This window comes from Aphelocoma coerulescens, chromosome 4, assembly GCF_041296385.1.
Source record: "Aphelocoma coerulescens isolate FSJ_1873_10779 chromosome 4, UR_Acoe_1.0, whole genome shotgun sequence".
In the NCBI taxonomy this organism is placed as follows: Eukaryota; Metazoa; Chordata; class Aves; order Passeriformes; family Corvidae; genus Aphelocoma; species Aphelocoma coerulescens.
Window position 1 is genome coordinate 44,600,117 of NC_091017.1, and position 17,128 is coordinate 44,617,244.

The 17,128-nt window shown below is 34.1% G+C and overlaps 1 protein-coding gene across 5 annotated transcripts in view; it reads left to right on the forward strand.

Moving 5' to 3' along the window:
- Positions 1 to 17,128, forward strand: part of TENM3 (teneurin transmembrane protein 3) — a 1,310,258-nt gene that overhangs the window by 21,239 nt on the left and 1,271,891 nt on the right. The window contains exon 2 of one of the 5 annotated variants that reach the window (XM_069013799.1): positions 12,093 to 12,128. The exons of the other annotated variants lie outside the window; for them this stretch is intronic. The gene's annotated coding sequence lies outside the window, so the exon portion shown is untranslated. The remainder of the gene's footprint in view (positions 1 to 12,092; positions 12,129 to 17,128) is intronic. 5 annotated transcript variants of the gene reach the window in all.

Here is a 17,128-nt window from a genome sequence, read left to right on the forward strand (position 1 = left end):
ATAGATCTGAATCTAGGTTGAATTTTTTTTTTAAGTAAATAAAACTTTTAGAGAACTTAACACCTTTGGAAGAGTGTAATACACTACAGTGGAAATGCAAGCCTGTGTTTTGAGGTTTTATTTTTAGGAGTGGTGGTGGTGTTGAAGAGTGGTTTTACTTTGAGTCATGTAGGTTTTTGACCACTGTTATATGCTGATGGCTGATGTCAAATGTATTTCTTGCTTACAAATATTATAAGCCAAACAGATGTCAGAAAAGCTCATATGAACTAATAATAAAAGAGTACGTAGGAATCTTTGATCATCCAAGACCTCTGAGAAAATTAGTAAATATCAATGGAAAGCCTTCTATTGATTCCATTAGGTATTTATTATTTTGAATAAATGGTTTTCAAAATCATATTATTTGGTAAACAGTTGCTGTGGCTTTGTATGTCATAATATAATTCCAGGATATTGTGCTAGTAATTTACATACAGTAATTATCTCCTTGGCTTTTGTTTAATACTTGTGAGAATTTATATTTTTACCTTCCTTATTTTCTTCTCAGTATTTCTATAGGTTGCTAGCTCACCTTCAATGAAATACACTGTTATGCATTCAGCCTATATGTTTAGTCAAACAGATGTACATAATTGTAAGTAAGAACAAACAGCTGCATTTTGGGTTTTTCTGACCTTTTGGTTCCATCAAGTATAAGGTTGATTCACTGTTGATTTTAGTTTACAAAGACACTACAGTTTATTCACTATAGAGCCAATTTATGCAATGTATATGATACCCACATACTGCAATATATTACCTGTAAGTTGATGTTGCAGTATACTATGTACTGTCTTGAAAAAAACTTGACCAAATCTATATAATATGATTATAATTTACTGATAAAATTGCAAGTTTGTCTGTTTCATTTCAGCTGTAGTTGTAGAAACATCACAAATAATGAGGTAGGGAAATAATTAGTGGGAAAATAAGTATTTTGGAAAGAATATGTAAAGCTCCATAATGATTTTTGGGCCTGGGGGAGAGATGAGGAGTCCAGGAAAGTACATCAGTGTAAAACGAAAAACTGTTAGGGCATGAAAAGCAATTAGGAACTTGGATACAAATGTTGAAGCCTGGGGAAGAACATTTGTCTTTCATGGTGGATTAAAATGGCTTCATCCATTCACATACTTCCATGTTGTTTTTGTGAATGTAGGAACTGATTGCATGGCACAAAATAAATATACTGTGTTATTGAAACTAAATAGTTGGAGTTGTTAGAAATAATGACAATACACACTATAATATAAAATGTGAGGTTTCCTATAGTTGTTTTTGAGTGCCTTCTAATTTTTTTTTCTCCTGTATCTAAATTGCATGGATATACTCTACTTTGCTACATTTAATCTGCAGGTAAAACAAAACTTTCTTTTATGTTATTTAGAAAGTATCACTAATCATGAATTCAAATTAAATGAGTACTGTCAGCTTGCTTGGTGAGGTTTTTGGGTTTGGTTTGTTTTTGGGGTTTTTTTAGTGACTATTTGTGAAGTGCTTTATAAATAACAGTGTGTGCGTTGTGGGCATCTGTGCCTGCCAGTTGGCATGCTTTGTAAAGTTTATTAAACTTCTTAAAACAACTAGAAATTTATTTTTAAATGAATGAAATCTGCTTAAAGCTGTGTTCTGCAGTTAAAAAGAAGGCATAGAATATTAAGAAATAAATATCATTAAGTTTCTTTGAATTATATGCTTTAAACTGTATTCTTAAATACACCATCTTGCTCTGAGGGATTGTCTAACCAAACAAAACAGATTTCAAAAGAAATTTCCTGATTCATTGTTCAGTGACCATAGCATTACAGTTGAAAGGATTAAAATAAGGGTGTTGCTGTATTTCTGAGTCTCATGACCAAGAGCCTAGAAAAAATTGCTACCAATAAAAAATTATAGAATTTATATAGAACTGGTTTGCAGTGTAAAACTCCTACAGTCTGCTTCCTGAAAATTTGGTCTGTGTTATTTTAGCTTGAAACACCAAAATCAATAATCAGTTTTAGAAACCAGGATCATGCCTAAAATTAAGAAAAAACTCAGCAGACTTCAAGGTTCATAATACAGTTTGGGTGTAAGCAGAAATTTTTTAGTGGCTTAGATCTTGATAATTTTAGTAATGCTTCTGAAATTTGGAATAAACATGTATTCTAAATCAAAATGGACAAAATGTGTAAAAGCATAAATAAAATCTTAATTTATTACAGCATTTTGAGTGCAGCTGTGTCTAAATGTAGCTGAAGTTATTTCCTAGCAATGCTACTAGCTTGAAGTTATTTTTGAAAGAGGAATTATTTAATTTTTTTAGGACCCTAATGAAACTACAGAATGAAAGGTAATGTGATGGCTTCTCCTTAGATTTTGTTGTGTTATTAAAGGTTCTTTCATTAAAGCATGCTAATACATATTAAATTGAGAAGACTGAATTTGGTATTTGGAGATCCCTAGCTAAGACACCAAGACTTTTGCTGCAATATTTTTCAATGATTTTTTGATCTTAAATAAATAAAATATTATAAAATAGGAAACATTAGAAGTACTGTAGACTGTTGGAGCTCTTGTTAGCACTTCAAGTTCTCCCTCAAGGTCTATACCATCCTGCCCACATGCCCTGAGGTTCAGAGCTAAACTGTGTCCAGCTCCAGCATGGGTACAGCTGCCCAGGAGTTGGCATAGCTGGCTTGGGTTAGGCAGTGTGAAACAGCTGTGTTGTTGTAAGACAGAGCTGTAAGCTCAGACCCTTTGTCTTTTCCTACGATGTGTTGTAGGACTGTACCTAGGCCTTCACTTTGCTTTACCAATTGTAACATCACCTCACTGACCTGGTGTTAGATGTGCCTCATCACTGTGGACTTGTCTAGTGATCACAGGGCTATGATTTTCACCCTGAGTTCTTCCAATTTAGGTTCATGATACGCAAATGTCTATTTGGTAAATATTTTCTTATCTACAGTTCTGCACCTCCTTAATGGATATGAAAAGAATTGGTTTCTATTAAAATTTAATTTGGCCTCCTGTCTTTACTGGAGAGTATAATGGTGGCCCACTGTAACAATTCTTTTTTTTGGTTTTGTGATACTAAAAGAGTAATGCCAGTGTCGAGGTTTATGTAAGAAAAAACCAAACCAAACCAACAACAACAACAAACCTAGAACCCCCCAAAACCTCAATGTGCAACATACATGATCTTTAGTTTCAGCTTACAATCATTTGTCAGGTCCTTAAAGGAACAAAAAAATTGTAAAATGGTTTCTGGATCTTAAGCACTGACATTCACTTTCTTTCTGCAGCCATGGACAGTTAGCAACCACAGGTCCTCAATATCCTTTTTCCTTCAGTGTCATTTTTCTCTCTCACACTGCAGGATAAATGATGGATGTCTTGTGTGGTTATCTTCCCTTATGAGGGCGCTGTGTAGCAGGGTGCTTTCTTTTTGTCTCTATTGTATATTTATCTAAGGAAGGAGGAGGCCTGTTCCTGTTAATTAGTGAGAACAGACAATACTTTCTATATACAGTAACTTGAGAACAGAAAGAGTCCATTTCATGTGGATGCCTTTTTCTTTTTTTTTTCTTTTTTTTTTTTTTGTTAAAGTGTTTCAGCTACGTTCAGCTATGTCAGGGTCTCTGCCAAAGTTGCTATAGAGGAACAAGGCTTTGAAATGCTCTAAGAATTCTGGTACTGCTTTTAATAAATGAAAATAGCTATCAGTAATGCATTAGTGCATTATAGGACTTTCAAATCACTGCACCCAGACTGTGATGAATCACAGTATGAACTGAGAATAAATGTGCTGAAAAACACAGTGAGAGTCTGTTTGCTCTTGCCATGTTAACTTCAACTGAAAATAGTGTTTCAGAAACATGGAAGGAAGCTCTTACCTTAATTTTCAAGATACACTATTGAAAAGGGATTGTAAGTCACCTAATCTAAAGCTTCATTGTAATGAGCAACCTGTCCTCTGATACTGTTCATAAATTGATCAAAATTTTTATATTTTCTTTATAGCTTTAATCCTGAAACCTTTGTACTATGTACACATGTCTAAAGTATCTTTCCAACTATGGACTAACTGTATGTACTTCATATCTTTGTGGTCACAATACAGCAGTGAGAGTACTAGGAATTAATTCCTTTGGGTTGCAATAGCAGTGTAGAAGAGGATGTTTCCCTGTTCATGCTGGTATCCTATTGTCTTTCAAGTTCACAGAAAGATCCTTAGAAATAGAATTGTGATATAGTTTCTCCTTCATTCTCAGTCATTCATCAGAAGGAATGATGCTGATTTTCACATTCTGAAACAAGTTCTCATATGGACAGCACGCATGAACCTTTACATGGAGCTGATTTTTCTGATATCAGAAAAATATGGTTAAATACTTAAAGTAGTAATTAAGTGCCATGATTGATAAATGAACAGTAGCATTGCATCATCTATTAATACAGCATACTACAGTATAGAAACATAATCATACTGATTTCACTATGTCATGTTAGTGACCAGACCCTAAAAAAGTAATTGTGATATCCACAATAAATAATTAAAATTACACATTCATAGTGGAATGTAAATCCCTCATTATTTAGTAGAGGAAAGCCATTTACTGAATTTGCCAAAGTATGAGATTAAAAGCAGCCAAACTGCATTTTGCTAGGAATACTGTCTCAATAATAATGTGGACAGATCTGTACTAGCGCCATATCCATGAAACAAAATATTCCAGTCTAAGCATATAAAACTGACTTGATCTTGTAGCTTAACTTGGGCAATTTTTCGTTTGGGGACTGATTCTTTCTTAAGATGGAAAGTTAATATAATGCAATGTTTTCTGGGTAACATTAAAAGTGGTTCTATTTTTCTTGGCTTAATCATTATTGATTGTACAAAAAAGCAATGACAAAAAAATATAAAATCACTGTAGAAATTACTGACTAAAGGAAAAAATGAAAAAAGCTGGAAAGCAATTAAGGATATGAAACCATTGTAAGGATTATGAATGTTGTGGATTACCCTGCGTTATGCCACTCCATAAAACTGATTTTCATCTCTCTACCTGTAACCATTTCAGGAAAAAGAAAAACCCTCCTGTAAAAACTCCTGAGTAGTTTCTATGCTCTGAAGAATATAAAAAATCCCTCAGACAGGGTAGTATCATTTTTTCTGAAACCATACATTCATTACTTTTCCATCAGAAAACTTAGACAATTGGTGTGTAAAATGTTCTTTCCTACTTAACCTGCCAGCAGCGGCACATACTGTAGAAACTACTCGATGATGTCAAAGGAAAAGCACTTTGATGTAAGGAACATCCGATTTATGATCTCCTTTTTCATTTTGCAAGATCTCCTGCCAACTCTAAAAAAAAAAAAATTCTCTCTTTAAAAAAAGACTTGGTAATACTAGAAATATGAAATCTCATAGTAACTCATTTTCTGTGTTAATGCAAATCACATCTCTTCCCAGGATATTTATGGTGCCTTCTTAGCTCAGCATCAGTCTGACCAAAAGTACATGGTCTATTTTAGGTGCTGAAAGAGGGACTGAGGGAAGAGAGATTTATTGCAGGTTCAAAGGTAGAAGCCCAGGAAATTACTTCAGAATAGATGAAATACCTATTAAGTACAGCCAGTTCTCTTGCTTCAAACATCAATTAGAGATTTAATGTTTTCCCTAGAGATTTAAGTAGTTTTATTTTGGGTGCATTGATCTACTGCAACTGTGTACAATTAACTAATACTAGATGAATAAACATTAATGTAGGTAAATTTTAAAATTTCTATCTTCAGCAAGTAAATAGGAAACACAAGTAAACATGACCTGTTAATTTAATGTTTAGATTAGAAAAAGTAATATAATCAGTAACACAGGGTAATATTTATGTTTGAATGTTTAACATTTAGATTTCCATTTTTTCATAATTCAGTCAAGGAGAAATAAATATGCTGGAACAAAATGAAATACACTAAAAATGTGGAAGAAGAAGTTATTAAATGGCTTTTGAAAAATTACAGTTAATTTTCCTAATGTTGTAATTTTAAAAATTATAATTGCCATACAGTGTTAAGCTTCATTACACAGAATTGTAATTTTTACTATGTGTGAGTCTTTTGTTTTTCAGCATAGAAATAAAATTCACACAGATATCATTCAGCACTTTAAAATCACTAGAAAAATATGTGTCAGGCAATTGTATCTCTATAACCACTTACTACTGTAACTAAGGATTTTCTGTGGTTTAGAATTTGAGATTTGAAGTTTTATTCTTTCTTTAAAAATACTTTGTCACTATTAATTCAATGAGTTTTTTAAAATTTGTTTTATATTTAATGTAAGTGAAGTTCTTGTAATAAAATGCACATATCAATACATGTACCCTCTTTGAACAATTTTCTTTTTTTTATGAAGCAAATTACTGGCTTTTTAGTCTGGCCTGTTTGTTGCTTGTTGCTAAGAAAAGAGCCACTAGCACATATCTCTATGTTCAGGTAGTTTACCTCAGCTGATATATATAGTTCCTGATCATAAATAGGAAATTATTGTATGTAGATGAAAAAATAAGATACAAGAAACATGCCTCACATTCCTGTTAAATATTTTTAAGTTTGTCTTAAATAAATATTAAATAAAAATTTATTTTTATGGAGCACTGACTTGAAAGTACAATGAAAGAAGAATATAATTTCATTAAAGCTTAATTTCATTTTAAGTAAAGTGATTTCAGGCTGAAATTTTTATGATTATATAGTTTTCTGTACATGGATTACTTTACTGCACAACTTTTAGTACTCATGCTCTGTACTGACAAGAATACTTAGACTTAACGTTTCATGTGAAGTAGTTGGTCTGTGAAGTTTTTTTTTCCACAGTTCCTCCCAAAAATCTATTGTATTTTTACTTTCAAGTAGGGTGTTTGAAGTAGTAGTTTTCTTGCACCAATATTTTGAATATTTCAGTCCTGCAGAGACTGATGAGAACAATGTGATGCTGTCAGGAGGAAGAAGAGAATTCAGAGCACTGTACTGTTAAAGAAAATAGTTTATAGTAATGGTACAAACAGTGCTTAAAGAACCTTAAAGTAGTTTTCAAACAAATCTATTTTATATTTCCTTCAGTGCTCATCTTTTTAGTATTAAGGACTGAAAAGATAAACTCACTCTGTGGGAGTTTTTAATTCAGCTTCTTGAAATCTTTATTTCTGTCTCACTGATTTCTCTTTAATTGGAGCCCATATAGAGGCGAAATATTTTTGAAGAGTAGTTAAGCAATCTGTTTGAACTGGTTAAAGTAAGATTATACTGTAATAATTTCTCTATAGCTTTTTCAAGTCACTTTTTGTTATTTATGCATGGGTACTGTTACTGGCCTTGTCATAGAGGACTGTGTGGTTACTAGTCATGGGCAGAGATTTGTGTTACATGCCTTGCTGTACTGATGGCTCTAAAAACTAAGAGAGTAAAATCTAGAATCAAGAGATGTTACATTTTTCGCATAAAAATATCCTTTATGCCCTCAATATTCATTTCAGTTATGTTTCTTCAATTCAAAATCTCTTTTCATGTACAGCATTTTACCCCTAACTCCCACCATGGTAGGTTTACATTGGATATTAGGAGAACTTTCTTTACTGAAAGAGTGACCAAACATAGAATAGGCTGCCCAGGGAAGTGATTGAGTCACCATCCCTGCAGGTATTCTAAAGATGGGTAGACATGGTGCTTAAGGACATGGCTTAGCAGTGGACCTGGTTCAGCATTAGCTTAACAGTTGGACTTGATGATCTGAAGGGTCTTTTCCAGCCTAAATGGTTCTGTGACTTAACTCCTAGTTAAAGATCCCTCACAGTGAAGAAATGACTGTTGAAATCATAGAGCAAATAGACCAAAACTAGACTAAAAAATACTGCTGCCAGTATTTTCACAGAATCAAAAAATAAGCTGAGTTGAAACGGACAAGGATTATCAAGTCAAACTCCTGACCATGCACAGAACAACCCCAACAATCACACCATATACCTGAGAGTGTTGTCAAACACTTCTGGAACTCTCTCAGGCTGGGTGATGTGACCATGCAGCTGTAGACTGCGATGAGGTCTCCCCTCAGTCTCCTCCAGGCTGAAGAGATCAAGTGACCTCAGCCACTCCTCACACAGTGTTCCCTCAAGGGCCTTCACCATCCCTGTTGCCCTCCTTTGGACACTCTCTAGTAGCTTAATATCTTCCTTACGTTGTGGTGCCTAAAACTGCTCCCAGCACTCAAGGTGAGGTCACCCCAGTGCAGAGCAGAGTGGGACAATCCCCTCCCTTGCCCAGCTGGCAATGCTGTGCCTGATGCCCCCCAGGACACGGTTGTCCCTCCAGGCTGTTGTACCACTGCTGACTCAGATTCAACTTTCCATCAACCAGGACCCCTGGGTCCCTTTCGTGGCACTGCCTTCCAGCATCTCATTCCTCAGGCTGCACATACTTCCAGGGTTGCCCCATCCCAGGTGCAGAATCCGGCACTTTCCCTTGTTGACTTTCATTTGGTTGCTGATTACCCAATCCTCTAATTTGTCAAGGTCTCCCTGCAGAGGCTCCCTGCCTTTGAGGCAGGCAGTATCTCCTCCCAGTTTTGTATCATCTGCGAACTTTCTTAGTATCCCTTCCAGTCCTGTGTCCAAGTCACTTATGAAGATGTTGAAGTGCACAGGGCTGAGGATGGAACCCTGTGGAACCCCATGAGTGACAGTTCACCAGTCTGATGTCACCCCATTCACTGTAACTGTTAGTACCTGACCCATGAGCTAAAGCACACATATTCATACACAAATATGATCAGCCTTGGTTCTTTGAGAAGTTATATTCTGTGAGATAACAGATTGAAAGATGTGTGTGTTACTTATCTGTTGTAGTTGCACATTTCAGAGAAACATAGAAGGTTGTGATTTGACAGAGAAGCCTGCATAGTAACAGGATTTATTTTTTTTAAACATTAGTATTTTGCCTTTGGAAGACTATATTTAGCAGCGAAAAGTTGTAATTTGAAGTATTAATGAAATTGAATGTTTTCTGAGAAGTACTAGTAGTAGGATTTTAAGAGAGTACTCTGAACTGCCTGAAATCTTGCTTTCTGGGGCAAGATTTCATTAAATGGCTCTGTTAGCATTGGGAGAGAGGAAACGCACATTTAGTAAGGGCTTCTTTTTAATATAAAGTTCTCATCCTTTTCAAGAGTAAATATAAATTTTTAATATGTGTGTGTAGCTGTACGTATAAAACGTGTATTTATGTTGGAAATTCATCTTTCTGTGACCTAAATAACAGGAAAGATATCAGAGAGGCTTGAGACAATGACCACAGAGTATCACAGGCTATTCCCTACTCTCCTCAACTCTGTTCTAGGTGATTAAGTGCCAGGCTCCTAAGTACTCCTACATGGCTGAATAATGGCAGAGAAAATACAACATTACTTCTCGTATTTCAAAACCCCATTGTAGTAAGAGGAAACGCCGATATATTGACTCAAGAAACCATATGGATAGAAAATACGAAAGATATTTCAGGTCCACTAGCAAAATAATACATTTCAGTAGATCATATATATGTGCTGGCAAAACATAGATGGCCCTACTTATGTTTATGTAGATTAATAGGATAATTAGACATAACTTCAAAAAAATTATTAATCTACCATTTACTGATTTATAATTTCTTCCTATCATTTTACACTATCAAAGAGTAAGAAAAGGAAGAACTGAATCTGGTTTTTGTGCTTAATAACATGCCAAGAGTGATGTTTGCTTGTGCTTCATGTTAAGTGAGAGTTACATACGACACATTATTTAGATATCTTTTGGGTATTTTTCCTATAAAATTGCCTCAAATCTAGTTTTTATGTCAAAACTGGTTATCAAAGTTTCATGTTTGTCTCTTTCAGACTTTTGAGACTGAATATTTTTATTATCCACACTAATGTAAAATTCTGTTGTTGAATATTCTTTACCTCAAGACTACCTGCAAATTCTACAGATTGAATAATTTCACTTCTAATTTCTTCTCTCTGGACTGTTGCTCACACCGAGGTGTTTTAGTGGAGGTGATCGATACTGTGTAGCCGATTCCAGAGAGGATTGTATCCATGATCTCTGAGTGTGCCATGATGACATTTCCTGAGTAATTTTTCAAGTCATTCTTCATGCATTCTAATATGCTCTTTGCTTTCTTAATCATATTCAAGCTCAGGAAAATTAACAAAAAAAATCTATATTGTTTCTCAGCTTCTAGTCAGTTAATTTAGATGCCTTTAAAGTGTGTTAGTAGTCTAAACTTCTCCTCAATTTTCAATTGACTGCCTCAGTGTCTATGATTTTGTCACAAAATATACTGAACTAACATGATCAATTTTGATGAAATTTTGAAATAGAGCATATTGGTTTCTCTGACCTTTGTGTTCTGTGAAGCTGTATATCAAACATGTAAAATAATTTTTAAGGGAAGCAATATCCCATTTAAAAAAAAAGCAAAAGGAGAAGAATTTTCTTTTTTTAAAAAAGTATTTTATGGGTGCTGCCAAGTACATGCTTGTCTTTCATATGCTGTGATGCAATCCATTTAAATTTTTAACTTTTGGAGTAAATAAGAATCCTATTTTAAAAGATTTATTGTTTTTTTTTTTGAATGATGAACCTGTTTTGAGATCACTGTTGGCAAAATAACATGGTACTAAATGTTCAGTGTTGCCTTTTATGTAGATTACCTGCGTAAAGCACGTAGAACTGTTTGGAAATAGTCACAACTGTCCAAATTCTGTGGGACAACATTTGAAGTGTTTTAAGACCTCAATGCTAGGACATGTGGGATCCATGTTAATAAATACAGTTTGCTACATTTATGTCTATCGGACTATTTATTTTTTCGCTGGCGATGAAGGTTCAGTTTTTTGGTATCAAGTCTGTCTTTTTCATAATATTCAAAGTTAGCTGGCTTTCTAAAAGAGAATATTTTTTAAAACAGTTTCTGCCTAAATATTTCCACAATCACATTCTTGCGGACTTCTTTTACACAAACCAGTTGATTCTGTAGCATAGAGTTAATTGAACCTGGACACATCTGTTTCTTAGACAATGAGAACATATAAGAAACAAAAATACCAACAGTTATTTCAGAATGTAATTTGTAGATGGATTCAGTTTTATTGTATTTCTATTTTCTTTGCAGTACTTATGTACATATATTCTTCCTCAGATTAATGTGAAGTCGACATATAAATACACCAGGTGTGAGTGTATGACTCAAAAATGATAATATTTTGGGCAAGAATATAATACCTTGAGCAAAGAGAAGGAACTTCTCATAGTTTAAACATTAATTGACAAAATATTTCTAATTTTAGATTGATTGTGCTTACTCAAACTATTTTGGTGGCTATATATAGCCCAGTGTTCCCTACAGAATCCTGATTAGGCAAGTATATTTTAAGAGCAAAAACTGCCTGTCCTTACTAAAGACTGTACCTGTCATTGAGACAACCAATTTTGTAGATAATGTAAAAACTTCATAGGGATAGATTATAAAAAGTACAAAGATTCTTGTAATGACAGAGCATTCCACTAATATATCAAACCTGGAACTAATGATTAACTCCATTCTTTATTGGATAATTTTAATGACTTTTAGTATAGCTTCAAGACATAACACATACAGTCATTTTCAGATTTCTCATTTTTATAGCCATGAGCAGACTATATCTTAATGGCATTCTGAAAAAGAATGATAAAGGAGTTAGAAAGGTGGCTAAAATGGATCTCTTTAGCTACAAACTGTGGTATATGTGACTCTGCAGTCTAAGAATTGTGCAGTCTAAAAAGCACAAAACAAAGTAGGAGTCAAATGTCCATGAGTTAGAATTGCCCTCTGTGATAAAAGAATTTGTACAATTAAGATGGAGTGTTGCACAGATGCATCACTTCAGCTCTATAATATAATTTAGCCTCCATAGGTTTTTATTAGCTTAAATAGATTATTTTGAATATTAAAACATGAATAAACTTAAACACAGGTATTTTTTCTTCCAGCTGTGAAGTTAACATGGATATTCAAAGCATGTTCAGGTGATACCCACATTCCACTGACCAGCCTTCCTTTAGTTTTTCTCTTCTCACCATAGTGACTCCTAATCAAAATAATTTAGATTTTAGTCATCTGACCTTTCCTTTTATCACAGTTTCAACTCTAAGCACAATGAATTTGTGGTGGTTGAGGTTTTTGGTGTTTGGTTTGGGGTTTTTGGGGGAGCGTTTCTTGTGGAAGGGGTTTATTATTTTGTTCTATTTTGTTTTGTGTTTCAGACATGTTTAAATACCCTGAGGTATTAAGATAAGTACCTAGAATGAACGGTCCCCTAACCCACCAAAACACTGGTCTGTTTCTCCAAAATTACCTATGTCACTAATTTTTCAGACAGATAAAATTTGGTACTATGTGCATTTGGAGTAATGTTATTTCTCACTCAGGAACATCATGTATATTCTGTCTCTGCTTCATTCTCTAGATTCAGTTTATAGAAGGAAACCAGGAAGGTTATGTCAATACTAACACAGCAGTCTATTGGCTGTATTTTAATAAAATCTTTCTTCTGTATGTCAGTAGAAAGAAGTGATATCACTGGAGAAATATAACAAGAATTAGAAGAAAATCTGTTAGATTATTATTGGTGTATTCTTTGGAGGAGAATAGTATAATCAGTGGCAAACAGTTCACATAAGCTCATGTTGAGAATGATAAAGTGTGATTGAATGAATCAATGCTGTATTTTAAGTAGAACTGGGACAAAGGATTTTACATTCAGGAAGCTAGACCTACTTATGTGTATGTTACTCAAGTGGTGGAAAGCTGCTAACCCAGTTGCTTTCTGTCTTCCCCTCTAATCTTACTACCCTTTTTAAATCTAAAGAAAATAGCTGGATTTCCTTCTCAAAAAACTGAACTAGTATTCAACCATTCTACCTTGTTATAATGTACTCATCCATAAAATGTCACTTTTTTGAATTAAGCTCTGTAAAACATCAGCTGACTTTGACTTGACCTGATTACATTCTAAGTTGAACAATGTGTAGGGGAAATCCCCTTTAGCTGTGTAACTTAAATCCATCAAGGGAATGGCCCTCATCAGGTTCTTACAGTCATTCTTGAGGATGGAAAGAAGAGGAGCAGATCTGTCCTTGTACTCTTATTAAAAATGTATGAATATAAATCTGGTAGGAACTGGAAACTGAACATGGAATCACTCTTCTCTTTCCAGGCTGAGATCTACAACAGGTGCAGGGATATGTTAAGGCTTCTACAGAAGGAGGTTATTCTTTTTTCCTGTTTTATCCTTTTATCCTGTTCTCGTTCGTAAAAAAACCAAAAAACAACAGAATGTTTTACTGAGTTGGATTTAGAAACTAACCATTGCTGCCAAAAAGAAGTTGAGAATAGGCATTTTGCAAGACTTCCTGGGACTACTTTCTTCAAAAAAAATCAAGTTTTTCTTCTAAATTCCCAACTTTAGTGTAGAAATGAAATTACATCAAAGTTTAGGAGAACCTAGAAGAAAACAATAAATATTCTGAATTATCATATAATCAATATAATGCACATTATATTTATTAAAATTACAAGTGTAGAAATGGTCATTTACTTGGTAATAAGCTCATGCTGATATAGAAAGCCTGGAAAATTAATTGCAGAAAAATCAGGGGATGCTGGAGATAGAGGAGACAAGTGACCAAGACCTGTGTTGGGTAAAGTAGTTTGGGAAAACATGAATACAGACAGAAACTCTGTGGAAACCTCAAGTTTTTAATGAAAGGTTATTTCCTGGCAGTATTTCAAAATTGGCTTAAGCTTTTTCCTGTATGTACACTAGCTCTGCTATGTGATATTTGCTCTTTCATTTGGATTTTTTCCAAATGCAATGTATGAATCCCAATAGTTTGCTCAGAATTAGTATTTTGGCTATTTTTGTTCTGAACAGTGGTCTCCAATTTATTCTTGTTTGTCTCTCTTTCTGCTTCCTGAACTAAAACAGATCTAGTACATATTAAAACCCACAAAATAAATCAAACATTTTTTAGCCCTGATGTTTTGAATCTTATTCTAATAACTTCTAGTTACTTTTTTTAACTACCTAAATATTTTTCTAAACTCATTAATTGTTCAGCTGGTAAATTGTATTTGTTTTGGTGCAAGACTTTTCCCGTATTTAAATAGTTTGATCAGAATATGCCAGTAAAAGAACAGCAGAGGAAAACGTACATTGAGATCTAGCCACGCTGTCCAGACTTGAGGCAGCTATTTTAAGAGCCCTAAACTTAAATGTCTTTTAAAGGTACTCTCTCTCCCTTTCATGATATAGGAAATTTAGATGCTCAATTTACACTCATGCATAGATTACCAGTGGTGTTAATACATAGTATATAATGTAAATAATTTCTGCCTTATTTCTGTTTAACCACTTGTTTAGAAGTTTCAGGCCTAACTTCAGTTTTTTATGCACTCCGTTTTTGTTGTATATAAGATTTTTTTTTTTATTGTCTTAATTTCCTTTCTGTATGGATGCAGTTCATCAGTGAAATAATTAACCCAATTTTTTTTGCCAACAGTTAGTTTTCATACCTACTGGACTTCACTTGTTGTGACAGCAATTGTCATTGTTAGACTCTAAACCCTGGTTTTGTTGTGTAGATGTGTGTATAAGTGTGTGTATGTGTGTGTGTATATATATGTATCCCCCTGCAAAGGTCACACCTGCCATTTATGACAAAGTGTTCATAAAAAACTACATGACTTTAGCACATTTTCTTTACAAATGCCTTATTTACCGTATGTCTGTGCATGCCAGAACTTCATCCTCACTAAAATGCTGTTGCATAGCTTACAATAGCTCTTTACTAGAAAATGTAATTTTTATATAGTTTGAATTTTGGCTAACCAGACCTTCCATAACCAGTTGCACTTAAATCAGTGTTATTCTTTTATAAAGCCAACATGTGTCCAAGTTTTATTACTAAGTTTTACCTAGGGATATGCTGTCACTCAGGATGAGCTAGCTGTCTATGAGGCATAGCTAAGCTGATTTCAGAGGGACAGGAGAAAATCCTGCTGTATGTCTTTTCTGATGGACCACTGAAAGCAAGCAGATTTAGAACTTAAGTTCTCCAAGACTCTTCTTTGCTTTCAATGCAAAAAAGTAGAGTTCTGATCATTTAGATACCACAGATTGTAGAATCTTTCTGAGTTCTATTTAAACTAAGGTGTTTGTATTAACATTTGAACATTAAGGAAAATATTAAATCATAGACTATTTCAGGTTGAAAGGGACCCATAAAGATCATTGAGGCCAACTCCCCATCTTGAGCTAACTAATGATCTAAAAATTGCCAGTACTGGATATTCTGCCAGGTAGCTTTATATGCATCTGCCACTGTCTCTATCACTTTTCTCATGTCTTCTTATCTTGGATGCCATCCTCCCCATATTGGATGGGGAGTTGGACTGGATCCAAATGATCTGGTCATGTAATTTTTTTGTAATCCCTCTTTTTGGTTACTTATGTATTCTTCAATCTCTTCAACACTATGTTAAATACTTAGAAGCCCAAGCCGGGTCTAACTTGGAAAAAGTCAGCTAGCAAGCAACCATACACCCTGACATTTCTGTTCTTTCTGTTGTCTGAAGGGAGACTTTGTGGATCTTGTTTTGTAACTTCAAAATGGGTATATTCAACTGATGGAAAAATGTAATTACTGTCCTTAAGATAATTTATCACCAAACTACATTTGTGACATCAGCCATTATGAGGTCTAATGCATGTAATTGGCAAATGTGTTTGCATCGCATACTTTATTCTAATTGACATCTACCATATTGCTGCTGACAGCCTTTCAGCCCAGATGAATGCCTTTTGCCAAGAGCTAGTACTGCTTTGCTGAGGTAGGCATACATGGACACATTGTATTGAAGATACAGAGTAAAAATTTACTATAGTTTTTTTACTGCTCAGGTGTCTAGTTACAAGTTCTGAATAGTGAGGCTTTGACATGCATCAAGTCGATTCGTGACAGTTTGACAATGTCACTTTTGAGGGTTTGTACAGTACACCAAAAGAAGACCATTGAAATACTGAAAGGTTACTATGTGCTTTGAAGCACTGAATATAATTCATGCAAGGCAAAACTTTATTAATTGAATCACTGAAGAAAAATATTTTACTTAAGAAACTATTAGACATTTTCTTTCTTGTAATAAGATTACACTTTGTCATCAGTACTCATGCAAGAGGATAATGAAAGTTAATTTTATGAGTTAGTGAAGGCCATAAGAGACTTTCTAAAGCCATTAAATAGTCAACATACCTACTCCAGTGACATCCTGTCAAATCATAAAGAGTAGCCTGTCACTCTTGCTGAACTAAATCATGATGTACTGTTGCATGTGGGCAAAGGTCTTCGGTAATAAAATAACTGTAGTGTTAGTGAGATCAGGATGTTTATATTTGGTGTCTTGGCTATAATTAATTCACCCAAAAATCTTTAGATGAAAAGTTAGTGAAACACAGTATTACTGGATTAAAGTAGTTGTTCAGTTCAGATAAAAGTGTATTGAAAGTGTAAATTACATTAAATTGACACAATATAGTAAACATTAAAACATTAAAGCTGCACATTAAGCCAGGTTTTATAGATATTTGGATCTAAAAAAATAAGTCTTCTGTTACCATCATTTGCAGTACTCCTTTTTTCCTATATATTAAAGCATATTTTTCTCCTTCTGCCAGAGTTCCTTGAAATTTCTTGCTATATATGATAAAAATCAGTCTAAATTGTAAATTTAGATTAAAGCAAAGTCTTACTTCATAATTTGAAGGTGCTATTAGTTTCAAGTGTATTTTAAATTGCTTTTCACCATGTTGTTTGCAATTTGCAATAATCAAGAACTTAACTTTGAAAGAATAAAATTTTGTTTCATTTTAATACACCTTTTAGATTCAGTAGCTAAAAGCCAGCTGAGAGCACTGTACTTGAAATATGTTGTCCATAGTAGATGGAGTATGCTGGATTCATTCAGT